Below are 25,786 nucleotides of genomic sequence, written 5' to 3'. Positions count from 1 at the left end.
GCTCAGCAGGCTAAGAATCCAACATTGTCACTACTGTGGCTCTGGTTACAGCTGTGAGGCAGGTTCAGTCCCTGGCCAGAGAACTTCCACATGCCATGGGTGCAGGCAAATAAATACATGTTTGGATGCTGCCTCATGCCAGCCCTGTGCTGTACATAAGGCAGACAAGTTTCCAGCCCTCATAGGGTTTTGCTATAGAAGGGATGGAGGGAGGATATATAACAGTAGACAGCAGCCCTAACAGAACTGTCATGTTCTTGGCTGATTCTCTTAGTGTGTCTTGAAGAATCTTGCCCTCTCTGAGCGAAGCAGGCAAGAAAGACCTTCCTGTCTTGGACAGCAAGGAAGAAAAGCCAAGAGTCTCATGTGTTTCTGGCTGGTAGCCTTGCAGAACCTTCTGCTTTCCACTAACTTTGACCTTTGAATAATGAATAACCCCCTGAGAGCCAAAGAGGTATCCCAAAGGGTGAGAATAATAAGCATTAATGGACTTAGTGACATTATTGGATTCTTAGACAATAGCTTATATGTATTAGGCATTGCTTAGAAATTGTTCTTATATACTATCTTCACTAATTTACATAGTTTCATTTTTTTAAGACGTATATAATTTACTTGAGATTTTGTTTGTATGGTCATTCTTTAACCCTTGGAAACTCAGAACAAGGTGTTACATACCTTTCCTATTTTCTACTCTTTTTTTCTTCCAGGGAGTTGGGCATACCAATGAGAACTTGTCACACTTTTCCTGTTAGTCAGATTGTAGAGGAATGTATTATTTATTCTCTCTAGCTTGGGGGTTAAAGCACCCATCTAGATCTAAAGACCCACTTAGAAGACCTGTCAACATAAACAGGTGTGTATTTACTCTGACTTTGCTATTACAATTTAGAAGTTTCATTTATCTAACACCTTTGGAGAATGTGACAAGTCTGAATTAGTTTTCTAAATAATTGAATCTAATCCCATTAAATACAAGATGTTTAAAAATTTACCTTTAAGCTTCCAGCCTATACATCTAGTATATAAATAAAGAATTTTTTTAGGGAGTTCCTGTCGTGGTGCAGCGGAAACAAATCCGACTAGGAACCATGAGGTTGTGGGTTCGATCCCTGGCCTCGCTCAGTGGGCTAAGGATCCAGCATTGCCATGAGCTGTGGTGTAGGTCGCAGACACAGCTTGGATCTGGCATGGCTGTGGCTGTGGTGTAAGCCAGCAGCTGTAGCTCTGATTTGAGCCCTAGTCTGGGAACCTCCATATGCTGCGGGTACAACCCTAAAAGAAAAATAATAATAATAATTTTTAGATAAAAAATAAATAAAAATAAAAATCTACCTTTAATGTAATTTTTGGGGGGCCCACACTGGAGGCAGATAGAAGTTCCTGGGCCAGGGACTGAGCCTGAGCCACAGAAGTATGCCAATCCATAGAAGCAAGACAAGCCACAGTAGCGACAATGCTGAATTCCAAACCTGCTGAGCCACCAAGGGACTCTGAAAGTTTTTGTGTGTGTATTTTTAGGGTCCAATGCACAACATTTGGAAGTTCCCAGGCTAGAGGTCGAATCAGAGCTGTAGCTGCTGGCCTATACCACAGCCACAGCAACACAGAATTTGAGCCACATCTGTGACCTATACTGCAGCTTGCAGCAATGCTGGATCCTAACCCACTTAGCAAGGCCAGGGATGGAACTTACATCCTCATGGATACTAGTCAGGTTCTAAACCATCTGAGCCACAACAGGAACTCCCTGAAATATTACTTTAAATAAAATAGATCCCTGACTTCTTGAAATGTATAGCAAAGCTCTTCTCACTTTCTTGGTCATTATTAGCATTAGGAAATAGAGCGGAAAGTACTACATCTTTGGGAAACAGTAAAATAAGCTAGGCTCTTTGCTCTATCCAGAAAGCTAGTGTGTTTTTGTGTTCTTTTCTGTACACCTAATAATTTTCTTTCTGTTTTTTCCCCCTCCTTTGTTCAGCTATTAGTACCACTTGCTACTTCCTAGGTGCCTGGCTTTGCAGTCTTCTTCCTATCCTGTGCCCTAGGAAACCAGATAACTGCGTTTATTAACATTGTGTATAAAGTAAGAGCAAATAGTTTTTGAATCTGAGAGTTTTTCCTGGAAGTGGGTAGTGTTGCTTTCAACGGCAGTTCACTGTTCCTTTTTACTTGCTCCAGCTTCCTCAATTCCCCTACAGGTGCCCTAAATTGTTGGATAAATTATCTTCTATGGGAAACTGAGTTATCACAGTACTCTTCCGCTAACACAATTCAGTCAGATAGATTTTTTTCCATGAAAGTTTCTCCTTTGTTTCTATACTTTTTAGCTCCTCCTAATTTCAAACCACTAGTCCCTCCAATATGGGCATAAAGAAAACCTCAGTAACTTAAAAACCTGGTAGGATTTAAGGATCTTCTTATAGACCGCAAGGAATCTTCCAAAGACAGTGGCTTTTTTATGATAGGAAAAAGGCCCCAGTTGTAGTTTTTTTGTTTTTGTTTTTTTTTTGTCTTTTCTAGGGACACTCCCACAGCATGTGGAGGTTCCCAGGCTAGGGGTCGAATTGGAGCTGTAGCCGCCGGCCTACACCACAGCCACAGCAACACGGGATCTGAGCCGCGTCTGCGACCTACACCACAGCTCATGGCAACGCCGGATCGTTAACCCACTGAGCAAGGCCAGGGTCCGAACCTGCAACCTCATGGTTCCTAGTCAGATTCGTTAACCACTGCTCCACGAAGGGAACTCCCTCAGTTGTAGTTTTAAGTTAACATCAATGTATTCAATTTAGAAATGTAAGAGCTATCCTTTAAAATTGAGTGTCCACTGTGTGTCAGGTGTACATATTTTCCTTCCTATACTTGGAACAGTGCTGTGAAGTATCTAACAACCTTACTTTACATTTATGGAAAACTGAAGCTAATAGACATTAAGGGACTTATCCAGGGTCACAGGAATATTAAGTGTAAGAGCTGATATTTAAATCCAACCTTGAATCAAGAGAATGCATCCTTTTTTCTGTTTCTTTTTCTTTCTTTCTTTCTTTTCTTTTTTTTTTTTTGTCTTTCTGTCTTTTCTAGGGCCGCACCCCCAGCATGTGGAGGTTCCCAGGCTAGGGGTCGAATCAGAGCTGTAGCCACCCACCTACACCAGAGCCACAGCAACACCAAATCTGAGCCGCGTCTGCGACCTACACCACAGCTCATGGGCAACTCTGGATCCTTAACCCACTGAGCAAGGCCAGGGATCGAACCTGCGACCTCATGGTTCCTAGGAGGATTTGTTAACCACTGAGCCATGATGGGAACTCCATCCTTTTTTCTTTTTAAAAAAATAGAAAACAGGAGTTCCCGTCATGGTGCAGCAGAAACAAATCTGACTAGGAGCCATGAGGCTTTGGGTTCAATCCCTGGCCTTGATGAGTGGGTTAAGGATCCGGCATTGCCATGAGCTGTGGTGTAGTTCCCAGACACGGCTTGGATTTGGCGTTGCTGTGGCTGTGGAGTGGGCCAGCAGCTGTATTTCCGATTAGACCCCCAGCCTGGAAACCTCCATATGCCGCGGATGCAACCCTAAAAAAAAAAAAAGAAAAAAAAGAAAACAGAAGTTTATTTCTCAAACAGCTGTCTGGAAGATGCTGAACAGCAGGCAGCTCTGCTGCACCTGGTCAATCAGGGACTTGGTTCCTTTCATATCACTGCTTTGCCCTCTCTTAAGGATTTCACCTCAATTGCATGGTCAAAGCTCAGTCACAGGCACATCTGGTCCAGGTTGCTCTGGAGCAGCAGAGTTTGGACAGGAGTGGGCAAGGGAAACTTCGACTACCTGGATGTCCCTGGATAAATGAGGAGGTTAAGGACTGGAGGTGCCCATCTCCTACCTCTTACCCACTTCCCTCCATCTGGTACCCAGACCTAGAAAACTATCTCAAAGTCTGCATCCTTTCTGTTAAGTCTAGGTATCTTCCTTGTACTATTGCTCAGAGGTAATAAGAGATTATTCAGCGTATATTCAGCAGGGTTTTTGTGGCCAACTTGACAATGGTCCTGCTGGTAATAAATGTAACCAAACAGCTGTGCCTGTAATCAGCAATTATTATTAGAAGATAAAGTGGAAGTGGTTCTTCCCAGTTGCTAGAATCTCCCTCTGAAGGAGGGGCCAGGAGTAACCTAGAGTAGCCCAGCTGGGACCAAAGGCCAAATGCTTTAAAGGCCAGGATTGAGTTCTATAAGAGCAGATCTAAAACCACCTGCTGAAAGTCAAATAGCCAAATATTAGGCAATCAGGGATGTGAACACCCCATTCAGGGTGCAATGGCAAATGTTGTATTGATACAATACAGAGTTGAGACTTTGTTGAGAATGAATACAGGAGTAGTGGGATAAGAGTAAATCTTAGGCAATTTCCTAAAACATCTGTTATTGAAAGATATAGAGAGGGGTCAACTTTGCTCAAAGGGAACAAGGTCTTCTGTGATGATATAAGAGAGGACTTGAACCACAGGAGCCATTCACAAGCTCTGTTAGTCAGTCCGCGGCAGAGTCCCCTAATGAATAAATGGCAATGAGAATTGTGCATTTCTCTGTTCTTTAATATTTTCAGCAACTTTTGAAGTCTTTAATTCTCTAGTTTTTCTTCCTTTTTTCCCTTCAATTTTTTTTTCTTTTTTTCTTTTTCTGCTGCACCCATGGCATATGGAAGTTCCCCAGGCCAGTGACAGAATCCAATCCACAGCTGTGACCTGTGCCACAGCTCTGATAATGCTGGATTCTTAAACCACTACACCAGGCCAAGGATCGAACCTGCACCGCTGAAGAGACAATACCAGATCCTTAACCTCCTGCACCACAGCAGGAACTCCTCCCTTTAATTGCAACAGACACCAATTTCAGTGTGTCTCAATTAACTCATGTTCTTTCTTCCATTTTCTGCTTCTGCTTTAGGTTAGTTTCATGCTATAATTATCTATATATCTGTATATATTATCTATATATCTGTATCTACTGTACTATAGTTTCTGCCCAAATTGCTACTACCCAGTTGGCTTCAGAGATCCATGGTTGTCTGGCCAACTCCATCCCTGGGTGGGTTTTTAATTTTTTTTTAATTATTAAAAAGGTTTTTTTGGCCATACCCATGGCATGTGGAAGTTCCTGGGCCAGGGATCAAGCCCACACCACAGCAGCAACCGGAGCCACTTCCCTGAACACCAGATCCTTAACCCACAGCGCCAGAGAACTCCCTTGAGTGGGTTTTATTATGAATTTATTTTCCCTTCAGATTTTCAGATTTAAAGTTTTGTCAGTTCCTTTACCTTCTTTATACCTACTGCCTTTCTACCTAGAAGACATGAAGCGTCTCATCCTCATTGTGGTAAAGACGGTTGGGACTCTAGGGGTTCTCCTTTCCTCAAAACTTCTACAACATCAAAGTTGGGGCCAAAACTCAGTTGTGATCAAAACTCAGTTTAACTAAAACTTAACAAAGGCCAAAATTCACCAATGAAATCTTTGCTTTGGATCTTCATGTGAGGAGGAGAGGGAAGTGAGGATGTGAGCCATAATTATGGTGCCATCTTGATGCTGCGTCTTATGTTTTCCTGTCAGTGTCTTGTTCCTTCTCTTCCTATAATTGTAAGCTGCAGTGATTGACAGCGTGGTTAACCTAGTGTCGTTTTGCACCAATAAAGTCTCCTCTCCAATGTATTATGGCATATGCCTTCATTCTTTATTTCACACTGCTCCCTTCAGCAGAAAGACCCCCATGGCTTTCCCAAGTCTCATCTCAAATGTCACCTATTTGGGAAGCAGCCTCTAATTTCTCTAATCTGAGATTGGCAAACATTTCCTCTAAACGTCAGATAGTAGGGAGATCCTGTCATGGCTCAGCAGTAATAAACCCAACTATTATCCATGAGGATGTAGGTTCTATCCCTGACCTTGCTCAGTGGGTGAAGGATCTGGTATTGCTGAGAGCTGCAGTGTAGTTTATAGACACGGCTGGGCTCTGGAGTTGCTGTGGCTGTGGTGTAAACTGGCAACTGTAGCTTCAAGTCAACCCCTAACCCGGGAACTTTCATATGCTGGGGGTGAAGCCCTAAAAAGACAAAAAAAAAAAAAAGAATCAGATAGTAAACATTTTAGAAAACAAGAGCAAAGAAAGTGCTACATAAGGTCTCTGTCCCAGTGATTCACCTCTACTGTTGTAGCGCAAAAACCACCATAGACAATAGCTGAAGGGGAGTGCAGGTACTACAACAAAACTCTACTTAACAAAAATAGCCTATAGGCTAGATGTGGCCCATGAGGTATGGTTTGTTGAATCCTACTCTACTTAGAGATTTCTTCTCCAGCCTAATTGTTCATGCCTCCATTGCTACATTTGTACTGTAAGTTTATCTTCACCAGAACATAAGCACTTTGAGAGAAAGCATTCTTTTTTTTTTTAATTTTAATTTTATTTATTTATTTATTTATTTATTTTTGCTGTTTAGGACCTCACCTAAACAGGTGAGGAAGTTCCCAGGCCAGTGGTGGTTAAATCGGAGCTGTAGCTGCTGGCCTACTCCGCAGCCACAGCAATGCCAGATCTCAGGCAAGTCTGCAACCTACACCACAGCTCATGGCAACACTGGATCCTCAGCCCACTTATCAAGGCCAGGGATCCTCAGGGATACTAGTTGGGTTCACTGAGCCACAGCAGGGATGCTGAGGGCAGGTATTCTGTCTTCACATCTCTCTGAGCATAACTGAGCTCCTAATGATTGTAGGTACTCCGTAAACATTTCTGGAAGAAAGTGGGGAAGAAAGATAGGAAGAAGTGGGCTTCCTAATTAAGCAGGAAACAGGATCAATGCAGATCCTCTACTGATATGCTGTTGAATATGACCCTAGTAACATGAACAGATGCTGTTTATAAAATGGCTGCATTGGGTTCTTCTGAAAAGTTTGATTTCAGCACACTTGTATTTGGAGATTCATATATGTGGTAGTCAGCCTTCAAGATGGCCTTCAATGGTCCTTACCTCCTAGTATTCATGCCCCCTCCCATGCTGAACATCCCTGCTATAACCAGTAGGATAGTGTGGAAATAAAGGGATCAGCCCATGCCTCAGAAGTGACCTGAGCCACAGTAGTGACAACACTAGGTCCTTAACATACTGAGCCACAAGGGAACTCCTTGACTGACATTTTGATTATAAACTCATGAGAGTTTCTGAGCCACACTGCTTAGACATTCTTGTATTCCTGACCCAGAGAAACTATATGGGATAATAAATGTTTATTGTTGCCTGAAACTTCTAATTTTGGAAATTGTTATACACCAATAGATGACATGCAATATTCTTAGTGGCTTTCCTTCATCTAAATTCCCTGTAGTCTTGCAGAAAACCTTGAACTTAATTTCTTAGCTTTGAAAATATCTAAATTTATGTTTTTTTAATGTCAGACTATCTCCTTCATTGGGGCAGAAACCACATCTAATTTTTCATCAAGAACTTCTCCAAGCACACAGGAAGCATTCAAATTTTTTTTCTCTTTTTAGGGCCACACCTGAGGCATATGGAGGTTCCCAGGCTAGGGGTCAAATCGGAGCTGTAGCTGCTGGCCTACACCACAGCCACAGCAACTCGGGATCTGAGCCACATCTGCAACCTATACCACAGCTCACAGTAATGCTGGATCCTTAACCCACTGAGCTAGGCCAGGGATCAAACCTGCATCCTCATGGATGCTACTCAGATTCATTTCTGCTGAGCCATGATGGGAACTCCTCAAATGTTTTTTTAGTAAATATCTAGTAACAAACAAATTAAGGAATCCCAAAAATGATTGATTCCCAATGTTTTGTATCCCTAAAGTATATTATAATAGTGTCTTTCCCCAAATCATCCTTTACATAGGATTAAAACATTTATGTGCCTCTGTTGTAGCATTATCACACATAGTAATAGTTGGCAGTCTGTGAGCTCCATGAGGATAACGATCTTAGCTTATCACCTCTGTATCTGCAGCATTTGCAAGTGCCTGCCACAAAGGTATTCAGTAAATGCTACTGAAGGATAAACTAAGAGAAGTGATCAATCTGTGGTATAACTAAGGGTGGACTTAACAGGAACTCAAGACTTAAAGGAGTTCCCATTGCGTCGTATCCATGAGAATGTAGGTTTGATCCCTGGCCTTACTCAGTGCGTTAAGGATCCGGTGTTGCCTTGAGCTGTGGTGTAGGTCGCAGACATCTTGGATCTGGCTTTGCCATGGCTCTGGCGTAGGCTGGCAGCTGCAGCTCTGACTCGACCCCTAGCCTGGGAACTTCCACATGCCACACCTGCAGCCCTGAAAACAAAAACAAAAAACATGAAGTTATGCTATTTCACTCAGTATTGAAGTTTTGGGGATTCTTTGCTTCGTTATGGAATCATCAGCTATACTGAATCAGCATTGTCACTGCCATGGCTCTCAGGTCGCTGCTGTGGAATGACTGTGGTACAGATTTTATACCTGACCCAGGGAACTTCCATATGCCATGGGCACAGCTAAACACAATTAAACAAAAAAACCCAGCCTTCTAATAATGCTGCTTGACCAAACCGAATTTAAATAAAAGTTCCTACTCAGAGAGAGAGTAAATCAGTGGAAGCATAGTAGCATCAACTTCTCGTCCAAATGCTGTTCCAATTTGGTAGATGGAGAACACAGGAAATACACATTCCATAAAACATGGACCCATGGATTAATCAATTCATGTTCATGCTGAAACAGCAAAGCTAGGTACAGATTCTGCAATTGGAAGGGCTCCCTTGAGAGAGCTTGCCATTCAAAAATAACAGAAAGTACAACCAATAACAGAGGAGTAGGATGATTCTTGACATGTGGGATAGTAAAGTCCAGAGCAAAATGCCTTGAGACTGTATTTATAGTAATACTCATAAACCACTCTGGGTGCAAATACCATTATTATGATGTCAACGTCAGCAGATATTTTTAAAATTAATTTTTATTTTATGTTACTGTGGGAATTTACAAGAGAACTCTTAAAGTCATTCTCAGTGGGAAAAATACTTCTAAAGTATCAAGTTATACTAGAACATATCAAACATGATCTGTCCTGACTTAAACCAAAGCTGCTTATACAAATTACATAATAAGTATACATACTAATTCAAGAGTATCAGTTGATTTAGAGCTGACTGAGGGTTGAATGGATTAATTTTCTCCTGTTGCTTACAGTTTCTATTGCAATGGCTACTAGTATAACTTATTCGTACTGATGTATCTATATAGAGTTCTATCATCCAAATAGTGTCTTTCACTGGTGGTCTTTCTGACTGCTGATGACGTTCTTATTCCATATACAAATAATTTCCACAAAGAAATAACAAAAACAAGCCTATTTTATTGCCAAAATATAATGACCAGTATGAAACACAGTCCTTGGTAAAAATAAAAAAAGCAAAAACAACTTTTAAGCTAGTACTCTCAAGTTCAAATATTTTTGTTTAGACCAAATCTAGCCAGAAAGAGAAGGGCACAGTAATGCCAGCAATGGACTACACAGCTTTTTTTTTTTTTTTTTGGCTTTTTAGGGCTGCACTTGGGCACATGGAGATTCCCAGGCTAGGGGTCCAATCGGAGCTACAGCTGCCAGCCTACACCACAGCCACAGCAACATCAGATCTGAGCCGTGTCTGCGACAGCTCATGGCAGCGCCAGATCCTTAACCCACTGAGTGAGACCAGGGATTGAACCCGCAACCTCACGGTTCCTAGTCGGATTTGTTTCCGCTGTGCCAGGATGGGAACTACACAGCTCCCGACTACACAGCTTTTTAGAGGTGCTCCCAACAAAATCAGAGGAGCCACCAGTTTACACACGGTGTTGAATGGAACATAAAAACACAATGTTCTGGGATTGGATGCTGTTTATATGATGTTGATATAAAGACCATCTCAGCTCCAACTGTGGCTTGCTCACCGGGAGTCTTTCATGGCAATGGTCGTGAGGAAAGGAATTTTGTTAACTGATAGAGCCAACAAAACTTAATTTACAGTTCCTAAGAAGTAACCATGAAAGCCTGAAGTCTAAGTAGCCAATTTGATCACATCCGAATTTAATATACCCAATTTCATTATATGTCCTCAAACTACAATGGCAATCATTCATGCATTTTTTTAAAAGCCTGTGATTTGCCTGGCACTATTTTAGGTGTTAGGGCAAGAGAGGCAAACAAGGTGGACAGAAGTCTCTAGCCTTAAAATTTTACATTTTAGTGGTAGGAGACAGACAATAAAAATTTTTACGTAGGAGTTCCTGTCATGGCGTAGCGGAAGCAAATCCAACTAGGAACCATGAGGTTGTAGGTTCAATCCCTGGCCTTGCTCAATGGGTTAAGGATCCAGCGTCGTCAGCTGTGGTGTAGGTCAAAGACGCAGCTCGGATCCCACATTGCCGTGGCTGTGGTATAGGTCGGCAGCTGTAGCTCTGATTGGACCCCTAGTCTGGGAAATGCCATATGCTGTGGGTTTGGCCCTAAAAAAAAAAAAAAAAGGCAAAAAAATTTATGTATACATACATATATATAATATGTCAGATGATTCATTAGAGAAAAATAAAGCAGGAAAGGGGGGAAGACAATGCCAGGGTTAGGTGGGGTTGCAACTTTGAATAGGATACTGAGGAAATACCTTAGCGAGAAGGGAACATCTAAGCAAAAACCTTAAGAATGTGGAGTGTATTAGTCAGTTCAGGCTGGCTGCCATAACAAAATAATACAGGCTGGGTGGCTTCAACAATAGATATTTATTTTCTCAGAGTTTTGGAAGCTGGAAATCAGAGATCAGGGAGTCGGCATGGTCTTGTTCTTTTTTTTTTTTTCCTTGTCTTTTTAGGGCCACACCTGTGGCATATGGAAGCTCCTGGGCTAGGGGCTAAATCAGAGCTGCAGCTGCCGGACCATGATGTAATAATTTGGGGTCCAAGCCACATCTGCAACCTACACCACAGCTATGGCAATGCAGGATCCTTAATCCACTGAGCGAGGCCAGGGATTGAACCTGAGTCCTCTTGGATCCTGGTCAGATTGGTTACCGCTGAGCCACAAAGGGAACTCCATCATGGTCTGGTTCCTGACTTTCAGATGGTAGCCTTCTTGTTCTGTGTGCACATAGCCTTTCCACCATGTATGCACATGAAGCAAGAAACAGACAGGGAGAGAGACAGGGAGAGAGAGAAGAAGGGCTCTCAGGTATCTCATATGGGCATTCATCCTATTATTAGATCAATTCAACCTTAATTACCTTCATTAAGGCCCTATCTACAAATAGTATAGATTGCAGGTTAGAGTGTCGCCATATGAACTGGCAGGACGTGGGGCTGGGGAATGACAAAATTCAGTCCATAGCAGGTGGTGAATAATGCAGATATCTGGGCGAAGAATGTTTTAGGTAGAGAGTTTGCGCCAAAGATATATGTTAGGGAGTTGTCAGCCTGTAGATGATATTTAAAGCCACCAGGATGAATGAGATCACCAACAGGGAGTTCCTGTCGTGGCTCAGTGGTTATCGAATCCAACTAGGAACCATGAGGTTGTGGGTTCGGTCCCTGGCTTTGTTCAGTGGGTTAGGGATTGCAGACGCGGATCCCGCATTGCTGTGGCTCTGGCGTAGGCTGGCGGCCACAGCTCCGATTCAACCCCTGGCCTGGGAACCTCCATATGCCTCAGGAGCAGCCCTAGAAACGACAAAAAAAAAAAAGAAAAAAAGAAAAATCCAATAGAGTAAAAAGTTGGGAAGGGAAACAGATCCAATGCCGAAGGCTGGTGCACTCCAACATTTAGTAAGTCAGAGAGATGAGGAGGAACCAGCAAGAGAGGAGTCAGTGAGTGAGGCAGGGGAAAACCAGGAGAGCGTACTATCCTAGAAGCCTAGTATTTCAGGAAGGAGGAGGTAAGAACTTTGTCAAATAAGAATGAAGGCTGAGGGAGTTCCCTGGTGGTCTGATGGTTAGGACTGATACTGTCACGGCTGAGGCCTGGGTTCATTCTCTGGTCTAGAAACTGAAAGCTCACATTAGGCTGTCACACTCCTGGCAAAAAAAAAAAAAAAGAGAGAGAGAGAGAAGGCCGAGTCTTGCCCACTGGATTAACAACATAGAGGTCACTGATGACCTTACCAAGAGTAATTATGGTGAAGTGGTAAGGGCAAAAGCCTGGTCGAAATAGGTTCGAGAAAGACTGAGAGGAGAGGAATTCAAAACATTGAGTAGATAAGCAACAACAAAAAAAATAGATAAATTGGACTATATCAAAATGAAAAACCTTTTGCTGCAAATGACACAATCAAGAAAATGAAAAGACAACCTATGATATGGGAGACAGTTTTTTTTTTTTACTAATCTGATAAGGCACTTTTTTCCAGAATTTTTTTTTGGTCTTTTTTTTTTGTCTTTTTGTTGTTGTTGTTATTGTTGTTGTTGTTGTTGTTGCTATTTCTTGGGCCACTCCCGCGGCATATGGAGGTTCCCAGGCTAGGGGTTGAATTGGAGCTATAGCCACCGGCCTACGCCAGAGCCACAGCAACTCGGGATCCCAGCCGAGTCTGCAACCTACACCACGGCTCACGGCAACGCCGGATTGTTAACCCACTGAGCAAGGGCAGGGACCGAACCCTCAACCTCATGGTTCCCAGTCGGATTCGTTAACCACTGCGCCACGACGGGAACTCCTTTTTTTGTCTTTTTAGGGCTGCACCCACAGCACATGAACGTACCCAGGCCAGGGGTCAAATCGGAGCTGTAGCCATCAGGATCCGAGCTGGTCTGCAACCTACACCACAGCTCATGGCAAGCTGGATCCTTAACCCACTGATTCAGGTCAAGGATCAAACCCGTGTCCTCATGGATGCTAGTTGGATTCATTAACTGCAGAGCCACGATGGGAACTCCATTTTTGTTGTTTTTTTGTTTTTTGTTTTTTAATTTTTTCGTCGTGCCCATAGCATGCGGAATTTTCCAGACCAGGGAACGAACCTGAACCACAGCAGTGACCCAGGCTGCTGCAGTGACAATGTTGACAGATGATCCAAATTTTTCAAATGGGCAAAGGACTTCAATAGACATTTCTCCCAGGAAGATAGGTAAATAGACAACAAGAAAGAAACGGTGGTCAATAGCACTAGCCTTTAGAGAAATGCAAATCAAAACCACAATAAGATACCACTTCACACTCACTAGGATGCCTATAATGAAAAAGACAAACAGTGAGTTCCTACTGCGGCACAATGGGTTAAAGATATGGCATTGCCACAGCTGTGGCATAGATCATACCCACTGCTCAGATTTGATCCCTGGCCTAAGAACTTCCATATATACTGCGGGAACAGCCAAAAAAGAAAAAGAAAAAGAAAGACAGATAATAGCAAGTGTTGGTGAGAAGTTCCCATCGTGGCTCAGTGGTAACGAACCCAACTAGTATCCATCCATGAGCACAGGGGTTCCATCCCTGGCCTCGATAGGTGGGTTAAGGATCTGGCATTGCTATGAGCTGTGGTGCTGTGGGGTAGGCCAGCAGCTGCAGCTCTGCTCCAACCCCTAGATTGGGAACTTCCAAATGCCCCAGATGTGGCCCTAAAAAAAAGTGTTGGTGAAGTTTCAGAGAAATTGGAACCCTCATATATTGTAGGTGGGAATATAAAGTGATCCAGCATCTTGGGCAAGTTTGGCAGTTCCTCAAAAAGTAACATACCCTGTGACCTAGCAATTCCACTTCCAGATATTTCCAGATATATATCCCAGAGAAACAAAAATTTATGTCCACACAAAAACTTGTATGCAAAAAGATGTACATGAGTGTTCACAGTAACATAATTCATAATAGTCAAAAAGCGAAAACAATCCACATAAAAGGAGTATTACTTAGCTGTAAAAAAGCATGATATAATGCCATTTGCAGCAACATGGATGAACTTAGAAATTTTCATACTAAGCGAAGTAAGTCAGACAAAGACAAATATCAGGAGTTCCCGTCATGGCGCAGTGGTTAACGAATCTGACTAGGAACCGTGAGGTTGCGGGTTTGGTCCCTGCCCTTGCTCAGTGGGTTAACGATCCGGCGTTGCCATGAGCTGTGGTGTAGGTCGCAGACGCGGCTCGGATCCCGCGTTGCTGTGGCTCTGGCGTAGGCCTGTGGCTACAGCTCCGATTAGACCCCTAGCCTGGGAGCCTCCATATGCCAAGGAAGCGGCCCAAAGAAATAGCAAAAAGACAAAAAAAAAAAAAAAGACAAATATCATATGAAATCATCAATATGTGGAATCTAATAGAAATGGTACAATAGAACTTACAAAACAGAAACAACCTCAAAGATTTCAAAACCAAACTTACGTTTACCAAAGGGGAAAGGGAGGAATAAATTAAGGGGTTGGGATTGATGTATATACAATGCTGTATATAAAATAAATGGGTAACAAGGACTTACTGTATAGCACAGGGAAATTTATCAGTCCTTTTTAATAACCTATATGGGAAAAGAATCTGAAAAGGAATATATATAACTGATTTACTTTGCTGTACACCTGCTAACTTTGTAAGTCAACTACATATTTCAATAAAAAATTTTTCTGTGTCTTTTTAGGCCTGAACCCACTGCATATGTAGGTTCCCAGGCCAGGGGTTGAATCGGAGCTGTAGCCTCTGGCCTTGGCCACAGCCACAGCAACCCCAGATCCAAGCCATGTCTGCAACCTACACCACAGTTCCCAGCAAGATGGGATCCTTAACCCACTGAGCAAGGCCAGGGATTGAACCTGAGTCCTTTGTCTTTTTATGGCTGCACCTGCAGCATAAGGAAGTTCCCAGGCTACGGGTGGAATCAGAGATGTAGCTGCTGGCCTATGCTACAGCCACAGCAATGCAGGATCCGAGCCATGTCTTCGACATACACTGCAGCTCACAGCAATTCTGGATCATTGACCCACTGAGTGAGGCCAGGGACCAAACCCGAGTCCACATGGATACTAATCAGGTTCATTACCATTGAGCCACGATGGGAACTCCCTATATTCCAATAAAAAATTTTAAAAAATCCACACACAGGAGATCCCACTGTGGCTCAGCAGTAACAAACTATTATCCATGAGAACTTGGGTTTGATCCCTGGTCCCACTCAGTGGGTTAAGGATTCAGCATTGCTGTGAGCTGGGGTGTAAGTCACAGACACAGCTCAGATCCTGAGTTGCCATGGCTGTGGGTGGATAAGACCGGCAGCTACAGCTCCGATTTGACCCCTAACCCAGGAATTTCCCATGCCTTGCAAGCGCACCCATGAAAAAAATAAGGCCACACACAAAAAAAAGTGAAAACGACCCAAATGTTTATCAACTGATGTGTGGATAAATGAAAATGGTATATTCAAACCATGAAATTATTATTCATCAATCAAAAGGATACATGCTACAACTTATATGAACTTCAAAACATTGTGCTAAGTGAGAGAATGCAGTCACAAAAGATCACATAGTGTATGATTCCTTTATGTGAAAAGTCCAGAATAGGCAAATCCGTAGAGACAAAAAGATTAGTGGTTGTGTAGGGATTGATAGGATGGGTGTGATTAATGGGTAGGAGGGTTCTTTTAGGGATGATGAAAATATTCCAAAATTGGTTTTTTTATTTGTTGCAAATGAAACTTGTTTTATTATTTTTAAAACTATATTTATGGAGTTCCTGTCGTAGCGCAGTGGTTAACGAATCCGACTAGGAACTATGAGGTTGCGGGTTCGGTCCCTGCCCTTGCTCAGTGGGTTAATGATCCGGCGTTGCCGTGAGCTGTGGTGTAGGTTGCAGACGCGGCTCGGATCCCGAGTTGCTGTGGCTCTGGCGTAGGCTGGCGGCTACAGCTCCAATTCGACCCCTAGCCTGGGAACCTCCATATGCCGCGGGAGTGGCCCAAGAAATGGCAAAAAGACAAAACAAAACAAAACAAAACTATATTTATAATTGTACAACCATCATCACAACCTAATTTTACAACATTTCCATACCAAACCCCCAGGCCATCTCTCCCCCTAAACCTGTCTGCTTTGGTAACCATAAGTTTTTCAAAGTCTGTGAGTCAGTTTCTGTTCTGCAAATAAATTCACTGTATCCTTTTTTTAGATTCCATATGTAAGTGATAGTATATGATGTTTGTGTCTCACTGTCTAACTCCACTCAGCATGATAGTTTCTAGGTCCATCCATTTTGCTGTAAATGCTATTTTTTCATTTCTTTTTATGGCTGAGTAATATTCCATTGCGAATATGTACCACATCTTTATCTACTCCTCTGTTGATGGGTATTTATGTTGTTTCCATGTCTTGACTATTGTATAGAGTGCTGTAATGAACCCTCGAGTACATGTATCTTTTCAAGTCATGGTTTTCTCTGGATGGATGCCCAGGAGTGGGATTGCTAGATCATTTGGTAGTTGTATTTTTAGTTTTTTTGAGGAATCTCCATACAGTTTTCCATAGTGTACACCAATTTACATTCCCACCAACAGTATAGGAGGATTCCCTTTTCTCCACACCCTCTCCAGCATTTGCTGTTTTTAGACTTTTTATGATGGTCATTCTGGCTGGTAGAGAGTGGTGCTGCATAGTGGTTTTGTTTGCATTTCTCTAATAATTAGTGATGTTGAACATCTTTTCATGTGTTTTTTGGCCATCTGTATGTCTTTGGAGAATTGTCTGTTTAAATCTTCTGCCCATTTTTTGATGGTTTTTGTTTGTTTGTTTGTTTTTGGTATTGAGCTGCAGAAGGTGTTTATGTATTCTGAAGATTAATCCGTTGTCAGTTGCTTCATTTGCAAATATTTTCTCCCGTTCTGTGGGTTGTCTTTTCATTTTGTTAGGATTTCCTTTGCTGTGCCAAAATCTTTTAAGTTTAATTAGGTCCCATTTGTTTATTTTTGTTTTTATTGTCATTACTCTAGGTGTGGATCTGAGAAGATATTGCTGTGCTTTATGTCATAATGTTCAACCTATATTTTCCTCTAAGACTTTCATAGTATCTGGTCTTATACTTAGGTCATTTTGAGTTTATTTTTGTGTAGGTGTTAGGGAGTGTTCTAATTTCATTCTTTTACATATGACTGTCCAGTTTTCCCAGCACCACTTATTGAAGGGACTGTTTTTTCTCCATTGCATTTTCTTTCCTCTTTTATCATAGTTGACCATAAGGTGCGTGGGTTTAATTCTGGGCTTTCTATCCTTTTCCTCTGATCTATATTTCTGTTTTTGTGCCAGTACCATACTGTTTTGATGATTGTATCTTTGTAGAATAGTCTGAAGTTAGGGAGTCTGATTCCTCCAGCTTTACTTTTCTTTCTCAGGATGGCATTGGCTATTCTGGGTCTTGAAAATATTTTGTTCTAGCGAGTTCCTGTAGTTGGCTCAGCAGTTAATGAACCCAACTAGCATCCATGAGGACGTGGGTGTATCCCTGGCCTTGCTCAGTGGGTTGAGGACCTGCCGTTGCCGTGAGCTGTAGTGTAGGTCACAAACGCAGCTCAGATCCCATGTTGCTGTGGCTCTGGCAAGGGCCAGTGGCTGCAGCTCCAATTTGACCCTTAGCCTGGGAAACTCCATATGCTGCAAGTGCAGCCCTAAAAGACAAAAAATATAAAAATAAAAAGAATAATAGAAAATAAATAAAATATTTTGTTCTAGTTCTGGGGAAAATGCCGTTGGTAATTTGATAGAGATTGCATTGAATCTGTAGATTGCCTTGGGTAGTAGAGTCATTTTGTCTGTATTGATTCCTTCAGTCCAAGAGTGTGGTATATCTTCCCATTTGTCTATGCCATCTATAATTTCTTTTATTATCAGCATCTTATAGTTTGCAGAGTACAGATCTTTTGTCTCTTTAGGTAGATTTATTTCTAGGTATTTTATTTTTTTGATGCAATGGTAAATGGGATTGTTTCCTTAATTTCTCTTTCTTATCTTTCATTGTTAATATGTAGAAATGCAATTGATTTCTGTGTATCAATTTTGTATCCTGTAACTACTAAATTCATTGATGAATTTGAACTCTAACAGTTTTCTGGTAGTGTCTTTAGGATTTTCTAGGTGTAGTATCATGATACCTGCAAACAGTGATAGCTTTACTTCTTCCTTTCCAATTTGGATTCCTTTTATTTCTTTTTCTTCTCTGATTGCCATGGCTAGGACTTCCAAAACTATGTTGAATGGTAGTGGCAAGCATGGACATCCTTTCCACCCCCCTGATTTTAGCAGGAATTCTTTCAGCTTTTCACCATTCAGAATGATGTTAGCTGTGGGTTTGTTATATTTCGCCTTTAGTATGTTGAGGTAGTTTCCTCTATGCCCATTTTCTGGAGGGTTTTTATCAGAAATGGTGCTGGGGAGTTCCCATAATGGTTCAGCAGTAATGAACCTGACTAGCATGCATGAGGATATGGGTTCAATCCCTGGCCTCACTCAGTGGGTTAAGGGTCCACCTTTGCTATGAGCTATGATGTAGGTCATAGACATGGCTGGGATCTGGCATTTCTCTGGCTGTGGTGTAGGCTAGCTGCTGTAGCTCCAATTCGACTCCCAGCCTGGGAAATTCCATATGCTACAGGTGAGGCCCTAAAAAGACAAAGAAAGAAAAAAGAAGTAAGAAGGAAGAAAGGGAAGGAAGGAAGGAGGAAGAAAGGAAGGAAGGAAGGAAAGAAAGAAAGAAAAAGAAAAAGAAACAGAGGGCATTGAATTTTGTCAAAAGCTTTTTCTGCATCTATTGGGGGATCATATGGTTTTCATTCTTCAGTTTGTTAATGTGGCGTATCACATGATTGATTTACAGATATTAAAAAATCCTTCAATCCCTGGGATAAATCCCACTTGATCATGGTGTACAATCCTTTTAATGCATTGCTGGATCCAGTTTGCTAGTGTTTTGTTGAGGATTTTTGCTTCCCATGTTCATCAGCAATATTGGCCTTTATTTTCTTTTTTTGTGTGGTATCGTTGGTTTTGGTATCAAGGTGATGGTGGCCTCAAAGAATGAGTTTGGGATTGTGCCTTCCTCTGCAATTTTTAGGAATAGTTTCAGAAGGATAGGTGTTAACTCTTCTCTAAATTTTTGATAGAATTCACCTGTGAAGTCATCTGATCCTGGAATTTTGTTTGTTGGAAGTTTTTAAATCACAGTTTCAATTTTAGTGCTTGTGATTGGTCTATTCATCTCTTCTATTTCATCTTGGTTTAGTCTTGGAAGATTGCACTTTTCTAAAAATTTGTCCATTTTTTCTAGGTTGTTCACTTTATTGGTATATAGTTGCTTGTAGTAGTCTATTATGCTCTTTGTATTTCTGTGATGTCCGTTGTACCTTCTCCTTTTTCATTTCTAATTTTATTGATTTGAGTCCCCCCTCTTTTTTTCTTGATGAGTCTGGCTAAGGGTTTATCAATTTTGCTGATCTTTTCAAAGAACCAGCTTTTAGTTTAATTGATCTTTTTTATGGTTTTCTTGGTTTCTATTTCATTGATTTCTGCTCTGTATCTAGGCTTGCCAGGTATAGGGACCCCTTCTAAGCAAGGTGATCCAAACTGTTCTCTCCTGCTCAAGGGCTATCACTCATATAACCTGTTTTGAATGAAACAAACCCTGTTATCACAGCTGATTAACCAGTGGCTAAGACATAAGCCAAAGGCAACTACATACAGGTTAGCCAAAGGCAACTACATATAGGTTAGCCAACTGCTAAGGCAGTAGCAGTAGTTTAGCATTCAAAAGCAGTACTCAGTACTAAGTATGGTAAATCAACCCAATCAAATTCTCTCTTTAGGGACACATGCCAGGGGAACAAAGAGAAGGCAAATAACTCAAGCCCAAGATGTTAAGATTTTAGCAACTGTGTGGTAAGTATAGAAAATGAATTATTTGTGAAGTTTTCAGTTGTTATCCAAAGAGTGAACCCAGGAGTTCCCATCGTGGCTCAGTGGTTAACAAATCCGACTAAGAACCATAAGGTTTCGGGTTCGATCCCTGGCCTTGCTCAGTGGGTTAATGATCCGGCGTTGCCGTGAGCTGTGGTGTAGGTCAAAGACGAGGCTCAGATCCCTCATTGCTGTGGCTCTGGCGTAGGCTGGTGGCTACAGCTCCAATTAGACCCCTAGCCTGGGAACCTCCATATGCCGTAGGAGCAGCCCTAGAAAAGGCAAAAAGACAAAATAAATAAATAAATAAACAAACAAAAAAAACAACAACAAAAAAACCCCCAGAGTGAACCCAAACACCTCTTGAAGACAAACTCACTCTATTAGGAACTCATGCATAGCACATTGAGGCCAAAGTCACTTATACTATAATTTTATGAAGCATTCTCCAAGAATAAAGGAGTTTTTAAAGGGAAGCAAAATCATTCCATCAGACTGAATCATTATATCAATAAAAAAAATTAATAAATTGTCTTTTGTCCCAACGTGGGGAAAATGAACAGAAACTAGAATATTAACCCAACAAGACCTCTAAACTGTCTAAATTTTCATCCGTCCTCAGGCCTTCCCACCCCTTCCTGCCCTGCACTCAGCTAACAAATTGCCTTTATGCCCCTGGGAAAAAATAGGTAATCAGATAAGAACTTTCTCATCCTCTCACCACCAAATCCACCAACCTACCTACATCAGCACCCACATTCTCTGTCTTCTCTCCTGTAACAAAGGGAGGAATGTTCCTGTTCCTATTAAAGGCCAATCATCCCATTTAGGCTTTGTATCCCCTTCCCTCTAGCCTAGTCATAGACTTTGCTCCTGAAATTTTCCTCAATCTCTCCTGCATCATCAACTCCCTCCCTTTCCATTGTTAATATGTAGAAATGCAATTGATTTCTGTGTATCAATTTTGTATCCTGTAACTACTAAATTCATTGATGAATTTGAACTCTAACAGTTTTCTGGTAGTGTCTTTAGGATTTTCTAGGTGTAGTATCATGTCATCTGCAAACAGTGATAGCTTTACTTCTTCCTTTCCAATTTGGATTCCTTTTATTTCTTTTTCTTCTCTGATTGCCATGGCTAGGACTTCCAAAACTATGTTGAATGGTAGTGGCAAGCATGGACATCCTTTCCACCCCCCTGATTTTAGCAGGAATTCTTTCAGCTTTTCACCATTCAGAAGGAAGGAAGGAACGAACGAAGGAACGAAGGAAGGAATGAAGGAAGGGAAAGAAGGAAGGAAGGAGGAAGAAAGGAAGGAAATAAAGAAAGAGGAAAGAAAAAGAAACAGAGGGCGTTGGATTTTGTCAAAAGCTTTTTCTGCATCTATTGGGGGATCATATGGTTTTCATTCTTCAGTTTGTTAATGTGGCGTATCACATGATTGATTTGCAGATATTGAAAAATCCTTCGATCCCTGTCTTATTTTGACTCAACAATTCTTCTGAATAATTTTACCCTATAGATATATTGCCACACATGTGAAAAGACCTATATATAAAATTGCAGCTTTGTTTGTAAGAGCAAAAGACTGAAAACAACCTAAGAATCACTAGGGTATTAAATAAATTAATTAAATAAATAAATTATAACAATCCAACCATAAATAGAGAAAGCAGAAGACTTTCTCGTACACCTATGTGGAACAGTCTCCAAATATGTTGATAAGTAGAAAAGCAAGGGGCAGAAACAGTGTGCACAGTGAGCTACCATTTGTGTATTTGTTTAAAAGGAGGGAAAGTGGACAAATATATACATTCTTAGATATATATATATATATATATATATATATATATATATATATATCCTTCTGATATTTCCAGAAGGATTCATAAGAGACTGGAAACACTGGACTGAGGGAGGAAAACCCTGGACTGGGGGAAAGGTGTGGGAATGAGACTTTTCACTGTATACCCTTTTGTACCTTTACAGTTTTGTACCATGTGATGTAATCTATTCAAACATTTGCTTCTATTAAAATTTTTTCAAGTTTTCCCTGACCTACCACCCCCTCCCAGCTATCATCCTAATTCTTTACAGAACCTCTCAAAGGGGTTTGCCTGTATTTGCTGTTTCTACTTTCTCATCTTTAGCCTCTCTTCAATCCGTTCAAACCTAGGCTTTGTCCCCAGCATTCTACTGAAACTCCCTTACGCAGGTCATTACAACCTTCATCTCGACCGTCATCTCAGCCTCTTAATGGTACTCAACACTGTTGACTACTCTCTGCTTCAAGTAATTTTTTTTCTTGGCTTCTAGGACACTTCATCCTCCTAGTTTTCTTTTTCGCTTCCTTGGCCACCCCTCAAATTTGGTCGGATCCTCTTCTTCCTCTAATTAATTTCTAAAGATTGGGTGCTGTCTTTGGCTTTTTTTTTTTTTTTTTTTTTTTTTGCTTTTTAGGGCCCAAACTGCAGCATATGGAAGTTCCCTGGCTATGGGTTGAATCAGAGCTGCAGCTGCCGGCCTCTGCCATAGCAACTAGAGATCTGAGTTGTGTCTGCGACCTACAGCACAGCTCATAGCAATGGCAGATCCTTTACCCACTAAGCAAGGCCAGGGATCAAACCTGTATCCTCACAGATACTAGTTGGGTTTGTTAACCACTGAGTCACAACGGGAACTCCCTCCATGCACTTCTTAGGTCTACAGCTTCCTAGCATGAGGCATCATCAACTTTCTTGTGTGGTACTCATTTTGTTGCTATTATTGGTGATTTAACATTTCTACCTCCTCAAATACAGTGTGAGCCTCTCAAAAACAGGAACTACATCTTATTTTTGTAGTCTGTTATAATACAGTGCTTGGTATGTTATAGCTGCTTAATAAATGTTTGTTAAATGAATAAATAAATGATTGGAGTAATTAATAGTGAATGGTGACAAGTAAACCATAACTCAGGTAGCTAACAGCACCCATATCCATTGCCTCCTGACAGTTCTTTGCAATTCTTTGCTGGAAAGGCCACATCTTTATAAAATTTCATGTAGTAGCCACCAGTTAGGTTTTCTATCCAGCAGCCTATCTTCTGTGACCTGCTTTGCCCACCTCTCATTACATAAAATTCACGTGATAATGGTGGTGGGCCCTTGGTACCATTTTTGTATACCAAAAGATACCATAAACTAAATCAAATGGAAGAAAAATCCTTGTAGACAAAGGGTTAATAATATTAAAAAAAACTTCTAAAAATTAATAACAAAACAATAAACAATCCAGCAGGGAAAAAGACCCTGGGCAAAGGATAAGAACAAACAATTTATGAAAGATGAAATATGTGGAGTTCTCATAGTGGCACGGTGGAAACAAATCCAACTAGGAACTAAGAGGTTTTGGCTTCGATCCCTGGCTTCGCTAAGTGAGTTAAGGATCTGGCATTGCCTTGAGCTGTGGTGTAGGTCACAGACCAGTTCGGATCTGGCGTTGCTGTGGCTGTGGCATAGGCCGGCAGCTGCAGCTCTGATTCAACCCCTAGCCTGGGAACCTCCATAAGCTGTGAGTGCAGCCATAAAAAAAAGCAAAAAAAGAGAAAGAAAGATGAAATACAAATGTTCAAAAAAACAGAAGATACTCAACTTTAGCAGTAGTCAAGGAGGAAAAACCCGAGAAGATTGGATTAAGATGGCAGAATAGAAGGACTAGAGATCACCTTCTTTCATAAAAACAACAAAATTACAACCAAATGCTGAACAACCTTCAACTAAATGGACTTTCAAAAAGATATCCTACTTAAGGTTCATGTCATGGAGCAGCAGAAATGAATCCAGCTAGAAATCAGGAGGTTGCGGGTTGATCCCTGGCCTCACTCAGTGGGTTAAGGATCTGGCGTTGCCGTGAGCTGTTGTGAAGGTCTCAGATGCAACTCAGATCTGGTGTTGCTGTGGCTCTGCCATAGGCCGGCAGCTGTAGCTCTGATTAGACCCCTAACCTGGGAACCTCCATATGCCTTGAGTGTGGCCTAAAAAGCAAAAAAAAAAAAAAAAAAGATATGCTACTCCAGAAGACAAAGAAGAGGCACATCAAGATGTAGGAGGGGAAATTATGAGATATAAGCAACCCCATACCTGCCAGGTGGGAAGCCTACAGACTGGAAAGTAACTGTATCACAGAGACACACCTATAAGTGTGAGAGTTCTGAGCTCCATGTCAGGTCCCCACACCTGAGGACCTGGCATTGGGAGAAAGAGCCCCCAGAGCATCTGACATTGAAGGCCAGTGGGGGTGGGCACAGGAGCTCCATGGGACTGGGGGAAACAGAGACCCCCATTCCTGAAAGGTGCACACAGACTTTCATGTGCATTGAGCCCCAGGGCAAATCAGAGCTTCCATAGGAATCTGGGTCAGACCTGACTGCAGTTCTTGGAGGATCTCCTGGGAAAACAGGGGGTGACTGTGGCTCATTGTGGGGGAAGGACACTGGAGGCAAAGCAGCATGTGTTCCTCTAGAGGTGGCCATTTTGGGAAAACCTGGCCCCATCCATTAGCTCTGAGAAGCCCCAGGCCAAATAATCTAGGTGGGATCACAGTCCCATCCATCAGTAAACAGGCTGCCTAAAGACCTCCAGGCACACAGCCACCTCTAATCTCACCCACAGACAAAGCCCCTCCCACCAGGGGAATAGGAAACAGCCCCACCTACCAGTGGCAGGCACTCTCCTATTAGGAAGCCTACACCAAGCCCCTGTACCAACTTCAGCCACAAGGGGAGCAGACATCAGAAGTAAGAGAGACTGCAATTCTATTGTCTGCAAAAAGGAGACCACCCCAAAAACCTATAAAAATGAAAAGGCAGGAGTTCCCGTCATGGTGCAGTGGTTAACAAATCCGACTAGGAACCATGAGGTTGATGGGTTTGGTCCCCGCCCTTGCTCAGCGGGTTAAGGATCTGGCATTGCTGTGAGCTGTGGTGTAGGTTGCAGACACAACTCAGATCCCGTGTTGCTGTGGCTCTCGTGTAGGCTGGTGGCTACAGCTCCACTCCAACCCCTAGCCTGGAAAACTCCATATGCCGTGGGAGCAGCCCTAGAAAAGGCAAAAAGACCAAAAAAAAAAATGCAAAGGCAGAGAACTATAATTCAGATAAGGGAGCAAGAAAAAACCCCAGAAAAAGAGCTAAGTGATCTGGAGATTATCAGCCTCCAGGAAAAAGACTTTAGACTGATGATGTTGAAGATGATGCAAGACATTGGAAATAAACTGGAGGCAAAGGTTGATAATTTACATCAAACATTGAGCAAAGAAACACAAGATTTAAAACTTAAGCAAGCAGAGATGCAAAATACAATAACTGAAATAAAATATTCATTAGAAGCAACCAATAGCAGAACACAGGAGTTAGAAGAATGAATAAGTGAGGTGGAATTTCCACAGACTAGTGGAAATCACTGATGCAGAACCAGAAAAGAAAAAAAAGATTGAAAAGAAATTAAGACAGTCTAAGAGAACTCTGGGACAATATTAAATGCACCAACATCCATATTATAGGGGTGCCAGAAAAAGAAAAGAGAGAGAAAGGGACAGAAAAAATATTAGATGAGATAATAGCTGAAAACTGCCCTAACATGGGAAAGGAACTACTCACTCAAATCCAGGAAGCACAATGAGTACCATATAAAATAAACCCAGGGAGGAACACCCCAAGACACATATTAATCAAACTGACCAAAATTAAAAACAAAGAGAAAATATTGAAAGCAGCTAGGGAAAAGAAACAAATAACATACAAGGGAACCCCAAAAGGTTATCATCAGATTTTTCAGTGGAAACTCTGTAGGCCAGAAGGGAGTGGCATAATATACTTA

This window comes from Phacochoerus africanus, chromosome 8 (assembly GCF_016906955.1).
Source record: "Phacochoerus africanus isolate WHEZ1 chromosome 8, ROS_Pafr_v1, whole genome shotgun sequence".
Classification (NCBI taxonomy): Eukaryota; Metazoa; Chordata; class Mammalia; order Artiodactyla; family Suidae; genus Phacochoerus; species Phacochoerus africanus.
Note: the sequence above shows the minus strand (reverse complement) of the source record.